Source organism: Panthera leo, chromosome B4 (genome assembly GCF_018350215.1).
Source record: "Panthera leo isolate Ple1 chromosome B4, P.leo_Ple1_pat1.1, whole genome shotgun sequence".
NCBI classification, from domain to species: domain Eukaryota; kingdom Metazoa; phylum Chordata; class Mammalia; order Carnivora; family Felidae; genus Panthera; species Panthera leo.
The window spans coordinates 99,355,619-99,367,845 of record NC_056685.1 but is presented as its reverse complement, the minus strand read 5'-3'; positions in this window follow the sequence as shown (position 1 = coordinate 99,367,845).

Below are 12,227 nucleotides of genomic sequence, written 5' to 3'. Positions count from 1 at the left end.
ACTGGGGTTCAGGTAGATGTTTCACAGGATGCTCACAAAGCTGTGGATGGGGCTGGAATATCCAAGAGGCTTCATTCACATGTCTGGCCCTTTGACAAGGACAACTGGAAGCTGGAGCCCATAAGCCGAGCTACTGATGGCTGAGTCTCTTGCTCTCACTGTGTAGTCTCAGGTCTCTCCTTTTCCCTGTGGCTCCTTCACATGGTCTCTCCAGCAGTAGCAGGTTGGCTGAACTTCTTACATGGCACCGAGGGATTTCCAAAGCACAATTCAGAAGCTGTCATGTCTTCTGATGACTTAGGCGCAGAACTGGCACAGAGTCGCTTCTGCCTCGTATTGGTCAAACCAAGTCATGCAGCCACCCTAGATTTAGAGTGGGAAGGCACTATGCAAGGATGTGAATATTGGGAGGCACAATTGACAGGCCATTGGACGTCCCCACTTCTATCTCAGAATAAAGTCCTCTGGGGGCGCCTGGGTGGCTCCATCAGTTAAGTCCAACTCCTGATTTTGACTCAGGCCATGATCTCATGGTTTGTGAATTCAAGACCTACCTAGAACTCTGTGCTGACAGCATGGAGCCTGCTTGGGATTCTCTCTCTACCCTTCTCCCCTCAAAATAAATAAATAAACATTAAAAAAAAAAAAAAGGAATGCAGTCCTCCGAGGACCTCTGTGAACTACCTCGCACAGTGTCTGACCTCAACTCCATCCTGCCTCCTTCCCTCACTTCTCTCTAGCTCCTCTGGCCCCCTTCAGCCTGAGACAGATGGAAGGAAGCTTTCAGTGAGGTATTGGCGGGAGCCTGAGTGAGTCTTGCCAGACATGTAGGAATCATTTAGGTAGGCAAGTAATGGTAAGGGAATACCAAGAGAGGTTAAAACATTTAAGAGCGCCGAAGATTTTGAAAATTACCAGTCATGTGGTGAGAACACAGAGTAGGTAATGGTGTATTGTGGAAGATGAGGCTAAAAGAGACAAGGAGGAGCCAGCTGACAGAAAATTATGTGTCGAGCCAAAGAATTTCAGTTTGGTTCCTTAGGTATTAAAGAGTTGTAGGTAGGAAACACTTGATTGGATTTGAATGTTAGAAAGAACACTCTTTGGGATTTTGGGAGATGCAGTAGAGACTGTAGAGATTTAAAAAACAGAGATACCAATTAGGAGGTTATTACAAACCATCAGGTAAGACATGTTGAAGGTCTTAGCAAGGCTGTCCCTAGAGTGCATGAGTCCCTGGGCAAGATATTTTGGGGGAACCCTGTCTATATAAAAAAATTGATTAAAAATGTATTACCAAGCTTATGAGTCCATAAAAGATGATTAACTTATGGTTTAAGAAATGGGTGAAGTAGAGATTCTCATAATTGTTTTCTATCCAATCAGTGCATAAAAAGATTCTTTCTAGTATCCTGGGCCCCATCTGCTCCTATTCAGGTTTAGGAAGTATCTCTTCATGCTCTTTTGTGTTGAATATGAGGTTCCTGGCTAATTTATATCTCCCATGGCAAGAAAGGGTAGCAACACAGTTCTTACAATGTCATGGCTCTTGGTGAGCTATTTATATAGAAGTAATACAGATCTTTTTTTTATTATTTAACTTTTTGGAATGTTTATTTATTTCTGAGAGACAGAGACAGACAGAGTGCAAGCCGGGGAGGGGCAGAAAGAGGGAGACACAGAATCTAAAGCGGGGTCCAGGCTCTGAGCTGTCAGCACAGAGCCCGACGCGGGGCTTGAACCCACAAACTGTGAGATCATGACCTGAGCCGAAGTCAGATGCTTAACTGACTGAGCCACCCAGGCACCCCAATACAGATCTTTTTATTCCTATAACTCATTAACATCGGTTATTTCATGCCTGTTACATCATCACTCATGATGTGACACATCATCCATTGTGCTGCTCTGAATACTGGCTTGCAATGTTTCTGTCATGGGTTGTTATTCTGTGTCATTGACGATAACCACAAATGCAAGTTTTGCTCAAGGTATGCACAAAAATGTGAACAATAATTTGTTTTCTGCTCATATTAAATTTGTTGATAAGAATTTTATACCTTAAATGTAAAATAGCACATATTTTAACCATGCCTTCTCTTGAACTCTTGTAACCCCTGCATTCCTAGAATGTCATCACTTTTAGTGTTGATCCCACTCCTGTCTTCCACCACCACCTGCAAAGAGGATAGGAGATGAGCCTCCGAGCCTGTCGGGAACAGCATAGTCCCAATAGCCATGCAATGTCCATCCCTCATCTGGCAGGCCTTAAGAACAACCTGGGAGAGCACAATGCCACCATATCAATCCAAAGGAGAGAAAGGACATTGATCAGAAGGCCCAGTGTTATTGCACAGCAACAATTTCAAAAGCCCTTGGAGGAGACAGGCCTGGCCATTACTAGGAGACTCTCTGACATGTGGTGCAGAACCTGAAAAAGGAACAGGGCAACTGCCTTGGATGCCAGAAGCAAGAGAGGTCGGGGGTAATGGATTCCTGTCACCACTGCCAATGACCTTGGATGCTGGGACCAGGGATGGACTGCAGTTGGAGCATAGATACTCAGGAGCAAAAGCACGGGCTCACGTGGGCAGTTCAAGTCCAAAGACAGGCAGTGGACTGTCAGTAACCAAAAATCCTGAATTCTTATGTCTGCTGTTAGTGTCCGTAACTGAAAATTAGAGTACCAGCGCTATTCTGGCAACAGAGTCTTGAATGATCCTGTGAAGGAAATACTGCACTGGCCAGTAGGAACATTCCGCCTGTCGGGCTGCACTTCTGGAACTGAGACCCAGCCATGCGCCCCAGAACAATCCCGCAGTGGCTGGCTCCAAAGTCCTTTGGGACAATTGGCTGCCAACCGCACACACCGGGTAGAGTTACAGAGAGCTCTCTGAAGAGGAGAAACAGGGACCAGGAAGCGTGTGGGCTAAGAACGCCAGTCCTAGGTACTAGAGGAGACTCAGAAAACTTTGAGGCCTTTGAGGAAGGCCCTTTAAAACACGTGGCCTGCTTTGTCACAGGACCTTAGACAGGTGGCCTGCTTACCCATGTCTAAGGGCAGTTCCTGCAGTATTAAAGGGCACCAGAATAAATACGTGGGGTTCGTTTGAGAGACTCTTAGAAGATGCTAAGGGAAATGACCATAACAATGATTGCCAAACTCTTCTCCACATCCAGAACATAAATATTTTTTCAAACAAATCTTCTATGGGACACCAAACATCTGTGTAAAACAGATACAAGCTCAGATGTGGTAGATGAAGTTGGGACATGAGGCGTCAGAATCTAGCTGACAGCCCATGTTCAGTATTCCTACCCCTGAGACACCTAGGAAAACCTCAGGATTCCACGGAACACAGTTTGAAACCCACGTATGTAAAGAACAGACTGGGGCGCCTCGGTGACTCAGTTGGTTAAGCGCCTGACTCGACTTTGGCTAAGGTCATGACCTCACAGTCGGTGAGTTCGAGCCCTGTATCAGACTCTGTGCTGACCGTGTGGAGCCTGCTTGGGATTCTCTCTTCCTCCCTTTCTCTCTGCCCCTCCCCTGCTCATGCTCTCTCGCTCTCAAAATAAATAAACTTAAAAGATAGAGTAAAGAAGAGGCTGCTGGTGGATATTAAGGCTGACTTGCTGCTCACCCCACTATGAAGATTGCAGCCACCTACTAATATTTCCCCTGTGGTGCTTTCTAATCTGCTTTGAAAGTTTCTAGAAGAACTTAAGCCACTTAAAAAAAAACAAAAAAAAAAAAAAACACTTTTTCAGGGCTGCCTGGGTGACTCAGTTGGTTGAGCATCAGAGTCTTAATTTTGGCTCAGGTCATGATCCCAGGGTTGTGGGTTCAGGCTCTGTGCTGAGCGTGGAGCCTGCTTCTCTCTCTCTCTCTCTCTCTCTCTCTCTCTCTCTCTCTCTCTGTCTCTCTCTCTCTCTCTCTCTCTGTCTCTCTCTCTCTTTGCCCCTCTCCCTGGCTCACACTCTCTCTCTCAAATTAAAACAAACAAACAAACAAAACCAATGCTTTCACTTCCTCTTTTTCCTGGGGAATCCAATTAAAATCTTTATTAAAGTCTTGCCGTTCTTCCCTGCTTGCGACCCTTGCTATATAAGCCCATACAAAAAACCTAGGGAAGAGAGTTGTTATTTACAGATAAGTTATTATGACTCCAAAAAAAAAAAAAAAAAAAGGAAATACCAAAAGAAAATAGTCCACCCGAACCCTTACAACCCAACTGAATCGGAGTAAGTCTCCCAGTAAGTCTCAAACACCTGTGCTTGGTTCTGCGTTGAGGAGGGTGTCCTTGCAATTCTATTGAAGACTCACTTGGAAATGATTTATTTTCACTGGAAGGTCATGCAACTTCTTTTTTCCAGAATCCCTTTACCAAATGGCTCCAGGAGCGTTTCACTGTGTTCTGGAGAACAGTAAAGCTATTGTGCCTTAAGCTGGAATGACTAACAGCGAAGGAGGCCGACCTTCCTGCCCTGAACCAGAGATAAAAGGGCTGCTTTGAAATTCTGGCCGTCCAGTTGACAGTATTTTCATTATTTCTGTGAAGCCTGACACTGGAAACCTTTGATGGGAGGAGCGCTTTGTGTCCTGCACGCAGGGCAAGTCAGCTAACATCGTGCATATTCTACCTGTCCCAACACTTCCAGAGGCTAACGGCTGATGACCTATATAAAGGAGACTTCACTAAAGATGTACAGACAAAACCCAAGCAGTCTGCGATGATATCAGACCGAAACTGCCCCCTGAAGAAAATGTGAACAGCCGAGAGGAATCTGTTTCAGCGACCTGCAAGCCAAGGTCTGTCTAAAAATTGAGAGGAGGGACGCAGAGAGTGAAAACCGCAACAGAAGGGGGCCTACTCTGCTGGTAGACGAGAGTGAGTTCACGGAAGAGGTACTTACTCCCTGTTGTTCACTTCCGGGGTTGAGTGCTTGCAAAGCTACCCCTGATGTTTTCAGTCCCATGTGTTACCAATCCTGGAAAAGGTTCCTCAATTGCGCACACTTGCCCTCCTTTTCCTTCCACCACCACCTGCGGGTCCCCTTCATTATCAACTCACGCATTTGACCATCCATCAGGACACAGTTCAGTGTCACAGCGTCACCTACTCTGAAAGCTGCTTGTTCCTTTTATGCAGGATTAAGCTGTGTTACCACCATGAGCCTTACTTTTTTTATTTCTTTTACAGTTTATGTATTTATTTTTTTTAATTTTTTTTAACGTTTATTTATTTTTGAGACAGAGAGAGACAGAGCATGAACGGGGGAGGGGCAGAGAGAGAGGGAGACACAGAATCGGAAGCAGGCTCCAGGCTCTGAGCCATCAGCCCAGAGCCCCACACGGGGCTCAAACTCGGAGACCGCGAGATTGTGACCTGAGCTGAAGTCGGACGCTTAACCGACTGAGCCACCCAGGCGCCCCTGTATTTATTTTTTGAGAGAGAGATGGAACAGGAACAGGGGAGGTGCAGAGAGGGAGAGGGAGGATCCCAAGCAGGCTCCACGCTGCAAAGCTCAGCACAGACCCCAATGTGGGGCTTGAACTCATGTGACCTGAGCAAACTCAAGATTTGGTCGCTCAACCAGCTGAGCTTCCCAGATGTCCCACCACCATGAGCTGTAAACCTTAGCTTTATAAATTGGACCTTGCACTCTCTTGTGCTGCATATTTGAAATTTTTTTTAACGTTCACTTATTTTTGAAGGAGAGAGAGACAGAGCATGAGCGGGGCAAGAGCAGAGAGAGAGGGAGAGACACAGACTCCGAAGCAGGCTCCAGCCTCTGAGCTGTCAGCACAGAGCCCGATGCGGCGCTCGAACTCACAAACTGTCGGCTCATGACCCAAGCCGAAGTCGGACACACAACAACTGAGCCACCCAGGTGCCCCTGTGCTGTGTATTTTAATGAGATGATCCTTGCGGACACAAATTCTGTCTTATTAACACTTGATTCTCTGACAGCATCAGCACAGCACTTGACTTTTCTGGATTTTCCAGTCTTTGGACATTAATTTAAAATGCCACATACATGGTAGATTTCAAAACAATGGATACGTTTATTGGCCGTTTTGATGATCTCTTTTGTGAAGTACCTGTCCATGTCTTTTGCTTACTCTTCTCTTAGGTCACTTGGCTTTTTCTTAATGATTTGTGGGATTCTTTATATATTCTGGATGAGAATTCTTTGTGGTTGTAAGTATTGCAAATACCTTCTCTCACTCTGTGGCTTTTCTTTTCATTCTCTTAATGGTGTCTTTCGGTGAAAAGACAGTCCTAAATTTACCATAGTCCAATTTATCATCTTTGGCTAGTGTGTTCTTTATGTCTTAAGAAATGATTGTTTAGCCCCAAATCTAAAGATAGTCTCCTAAATTTTCTTCTAGAAGCATTATTTTTTTTTTCACGTTTACATAATCAGATGTGATCAACTTTTTCTAGACAGGCATGTAAATATCTATGGCTCTCCGGGTCACCAACGTTCAGCCTACTTCTATTTACAAATACATAATAATACCCTGTGTAAGTTCTCAAACATTTACCTTTAATATCTTAAATGAGAATACTAGTCAAGTCGATACAGTTTCTTATACTATATTTACTTCTCTGGAAGCCCTTAGACTAGGAAAGGCAGAAGAGATCGTCTGCCAAAAAAATCTGGTGTTCAACAGTGCCAGGTTTAAATCTCAGTGCTACTTTTTAGTTGTTTGTGATTGTGGGAAAGTTACTTAATTGCCTTCAGCCTTGGTTTCTGATCTAGAAGATGTGGATAATAGTAGCTAAGATATTGGAATGTTGACCATGTGCCAGGCTCTGTGCCAAGTGCTTTACTTGCATAATATCATGTAAGCCTCAAAGCAACTCTATTAGTTAGGTGCGGTTAATATCATATCCTTTCCTCTTTGCAGATAATAAAGCCACAGAGCGAATCAGTTGGTGGATTCAGGATTTTAATCCAGGCAGGCTGACCCCAGGGCTCATGTATGTAAACACAGTGCATACTTTCTCCCTATTGAAAAGTCAAAAGCCATGTTCTGACTATAAAATGAGATAAGCCATGTAAAATGCTTAATGAACTCAGTGCCTAGACTCTGTTAAGAACTTAATATATTAGGATTTATGAATACAATGATAATCAAAGAATTAATTTGTATTATCCTCAACCCTAGGCTCTTTGAAAGCTAGAACTGCATTCCCTCTCCACTTCAGGAAGTGATATAAGGAAATCTTTTGTTACCAGTGAGAAAATGATGGATATCACATGCTGATGTGACTGGAGTTGGAAACACTGATTGCACCACACACAGTATCATAATTTCAATGAATTGCTTAACCTTCCTCCCTCCATTCTGCCAAACCTTCCCTTCTTTTTCTACCCAGTCAATATTTATTGAGTGCTTAGTCTGTGCTAGACCTGTTCTAGGAGCCAGTGACACAGCAGTGAACACAGCAGTCAACCTCTCTGCCCTATGAAGCTTACATTCTGGTTGGAGAAGATAGAAAATAAATAAATAAATAAATCAGTAACTGTAATATTAATAAGCTCTATGAAGATAAATAATGCATGTTAAAATAATAGAGAGTGAAGAGGCAGGGACCAAAAGGAACTTATTTATGGATAGGGAGATCAGGCAGGATGCTTTCTGAGGTGACATTTGAATAGACACCAAGAGAGGTGAGGGGGAGAGTTATGAGGATACTTGGGGGCAGAGGGTTGCAAGTAAAGAGAACAGTAGTTTCAGGGGCCCTGAGGTGGGAATATATCAGAAACATTCAAGGAGGGGTGCCCTGGTGGCTCAGTCAGTTAAGTGCCTGACTCTTGATTTCGGCTCAGATCATGATGTCTTGGTTCGTGAAAACTGAGCCCCACAGCAGCCCTGCTTGGGATTCTCTCTCTCCTTCTCTCTTCACCACCCCCTGTCCCCACTCTTGCACACACACACACACACACACACACACACACACTCTCTCTCTCTCTCTCTCTCTCTCTCTCAAAATAAATAAACACTAAAAAACAAAAGAAATATTCAAGGAATAGCAAGGAGGCTGGTATGCCTGGAGTGGAGCGAGCATGGCAGTAAATGAGATCACAGAAGTATGTGGGGTCAGATCATGGAAGGCATTAGGCCTTTGGTAATGGAGGATATTAGTGACAGGTAGTTTTACATAGTAATTAAGAACATAGTTTCTGTCAGCAAATTCTCTAACTTCAAATACTAGTTTTATTTTTGTATGACCTTGAGCATTATGGCTCCTCCTTGTGCCTCATCTGTACAATGGGTACACTTTGTGCCTTATCTGTACAGTTTCCTCACCTGCAAAAGAGTATTAATAATATCAAATTAGGCCTGAGCAAATTCTGTTGTTGTTTTTTTTTTTATTTTATTTTTGGTATCCAGGTAAAGAGCTGAAACGGAAGCATTTTTCTTTTGAACTTCTGATCCATGGAAGGTAGTAAGCCTTCACTCACATAAATACCCAAGATGGACTTTTTATTAACTATACTGAGGGTGGTGTTTCAGACTTCTATCATGAAATAATTGACAAAAGAGTATCAGTGAGAGTATTTCACTAATCAGTGATAGTACTGATCACTAATAGCACTGATAACTTATTACAATGGCTAATCAGTGATAGTATTCCAATCAAAAAAATGACTTTCATGTTACCAATGAGTTTCCAATGGGACTTAAAGATAGGTCTGGTTCTGAACACACATCAGACTCAGAGCAGAATGAATTTTTCTCGGACTAATTCAAGGCATTTAGTCAGGATGGCTCAAGTACTGTGAAGGGAGACAAATCTAAGCCACAAGGATATAGCCTATAAAGGAAGACAGGCTTTGATGGAATCACATCAGATTAGTGTTCTAATATGCAGTATAATTAGATATCAGGTCTAGACTCTTCTGAAAACAACACAAGCAGACAAGTACGGTAGGCCAAGACTTTAATTCAGAGGGTAGAAGGAGAATAAATGTTTTGTGGGGTTGTCCTTTCTTAAAAGGGTGACCTCTATTACAAAGTGTGTGTTGAGAGTGATACACATTTAGCAGTGCCAACATCTTCAGTGGCTTCGATTCACTTCCTAAAGCGGAGAAAGACACACAAATGAAGAGGAATTGGGGTTTATTTGGACTCCTTGTTTCCAAATAGAGCATATTCTGCATTTGTATCTCTTACTGCCTTAGTTAGCCATTAGCCCAAGACCGAAGAGCTTATTTTTCCCTCCGGCATGGTAAGTAAGCTAATGGTTTGGGCAGCATCCTCTAGGTCACATTCCCAAGAAAGGCATGGTCGTGGGTATAAGACGTCTTGCTCCATTTTCGTTTATTCGACCATCACTTTGGAAAACAGCCACCGTGTTGGCCATGCGAAGCTCAGAGTTCCACCCTTCCCGGTGTCTTTGATCTTCCCTCAACAGGTTCAAGGGCAAGAAGCGTCACTGTGACAGGTTTCTGGGGGGTACAATGTCATTGGAAGTGTTTAAATTAGTCTGCTTTGGGGAAAACGTTCTGCTGACACTGACTCTGTGGGTGCCTTTCATCCCAAAGGGCCAGATAAGATGGGCCCAGAAGTTAAGTCTATAGGACAATGGGTCAAAGAATAAAAATCAGGGATGTTGTTGACGAGGAGATATCGCAGCTCCTCTCTATCCCCTCACATCCCTTCATTTCACTCCCATACTGTAGGCTCTGGATGCCTTTTCCTTGATAGCGTCGAAATCTAAGACAATTGGCCTAAGAACTCAGGCTAGCCTGGCTAAATTACATTCACCGTTGCCTGTGGTCCACTCTAGGTCTCAAGGGTATGTGCTTGGGCTTGGGCCGGAGCCCAGCTAAACATAACACGCTTCATTGCCCGTGTCACTGTCTGTGTATGTATTTCACTCTAGAACAGAATTCAGGTGTACAGGGTTCCTCAGCATGAATCCCTCCATAGCCCTACATTGCTAGCAGGTGGCATAAATTTGGTGGCTCAAGAAAGCATATTCACTGGCAAGTAGAGCATTTGGGGAGTAGGTGTCCTCAGAGAGTGAGGGAAGGTTTATAGGATTTGGTATTAGCAGAAAAAGGGATTCCTTTGGGTGCCGGCTTGTCCAAGATTTAAAATGCTAGGCCAGCAACGAGCTGTGAGAGCGAAGACCAGGGCATCAGGGAGGCTCTGACCGTCCCTACTCTGGAGGCTCAGCCAAGGAACTGAAGCCAGGAGGATGAGCTCACCGTTGCCTTATTAATGTCCCATGTGTAATAAAAGTGGGTGGCAGAGCTCTCTTTCCAGAGAACACTATGTCTTATTGCTTAGTCAAACAAGGACAAGTACGTTTCAAATGTGTGACATTTAGCCAGGAGGCAGATACTGATCCACGGTCCTTTCTCTGCAGTTACAAAATCCCCAAAGCTCTGATAAACAAAAGGGCTTTCTGGAAGTGCAGGGACAAAAGTCATCTGGGGGAGGGGGCAAATACAGTTCTGACCACTAGTTGTGCCTCCGAGCGCCTACCCATCACTATCACATCTGCTGTGGGCATTTTTGTTCCTCTGAAATTTGGGGTTAATTTCACTCTTGAAAATACCTAGACAGCAGATTTTTCTTAGGGGTCACCCAGAAGCTTCACAAACTATTTTCCTAGAGCTGTGGATATTTCTCTTCTTATTTGTCATGGGATCAATCCATGGAATGACAGTTCTGTAAAAAAATAGGCCACACAGAAACCCATGGAGGAGGGGAAGGAAAAAAAAAAAAAAAAAAAGAGGTTAGAGTGGAAGAGAGCCAAAGCATAAGAGACCCTTAAAAACTGAGAACAAACTGAGGGTTGATGGGGGGTGGGCGGGAGGGGTGGGTGGGTGATGGGTATTGAGGAGGGCACCTTTTGGGATGAGCACTGGGTGTTGTATGGAAACCAATTTGACAATAAACTTCATATATTGAGGAAAAAAAAAAAAGAAAAAAAATATAGGCCACAACTGCCTTCTATTCTGTTATGGAATGCTCTGATTTAGGCGTCAGGAGAACAGCCACCAAGCATGTTGAGACCTGCCTAGAAGGATCTCTGCCATTTCCTCAAAGCTCTGTTGAGTTACTTCCTGTATCACGCCATCGATGATCTATCCCAGCTCTGCTGATTTCCTGTTTTAGGGTTTCCTGCTATGTCCTTCATACCCACTTGAGAATATTGTGTCAGATTTTAAGCTGGAATAAATAGAAGGGTCTGTAGTGTGGAAACAGCGACCTTTGAAGTAATCGCACTGGTTTCTTTCTACTTATTTTCATGTGGATGCTAGAAATTTTAAAATTATATATGTGGTTTGTACTATATTTTTATTGGACAGAGCTACCGTAGAGAGTTCTAGTTATTTTTTTTTTTTTTTTAGTGAAACATATGTGTACATTTGAAGAATACTTAAATTTGAGGGGTTACTAACACCTTACATGCTTTCCCCTGACCCTCAAGGTCTCTCAGTAAGCAGCCTAAATCACCTCTTTGTTTACTAAAGACTACAACGTCTGGAAGATTAAGGAGGACAGAAGAGAGTCAGAGAAAGAGAGGTGGTCCCTGCTGACATTGTCCCTGTCATATGCCGTGAAGTGAGTTGGCCAAATGGTACTTATGGTTTGACATGTGAAAAGGAAGAAGACACCCACGTTTCTAATCCTGGTGTCCTAGAATCTCTAATCTCTCTCTCCAGCTTCTGTCTTCTAGGAAAGAGGGGGGCTTTGAGATGGGAAACCGAGCGGCCTTCAGCAGGACTAGGATGGGGTGCGGGGAAGCTGGCTCCTGAAAATAAACAGGAAAAGACAAAAACAAACAGAGAGGAGGCATTTGCTCAGACTCAGTGGCCGCATTCATAGGAACCAGTGTGAGTCAGTGGGATCCAGAGAAAGTCAAGTCAGTGAGAAGGAGGTTATAGAAGCCCCCCTCCCCCCCAGGGAACGGGGAGTAGAGTACATTGCTGACTTCAACTTGTCTTTCTTTTTTTTTGTTTTTTAATTTTATTTTTTATTTTTTAAAATTTACATCTAAATTAGTTATCATATAGTGCAACAATGATTTCAGGAGTGGATTCCTTAGTGCCCCTTACCCATTTAGCCCATCCCCCCTCCCATAAACCCTCCCGTAACCCCCTGTTTGTTCTCCATATTTATGAGTCTCTTCTGTTTTGTCCCCCTTCCTGTTTTTATATTATTTTTGTTTCCCTTCCCTTATGTTCATCTG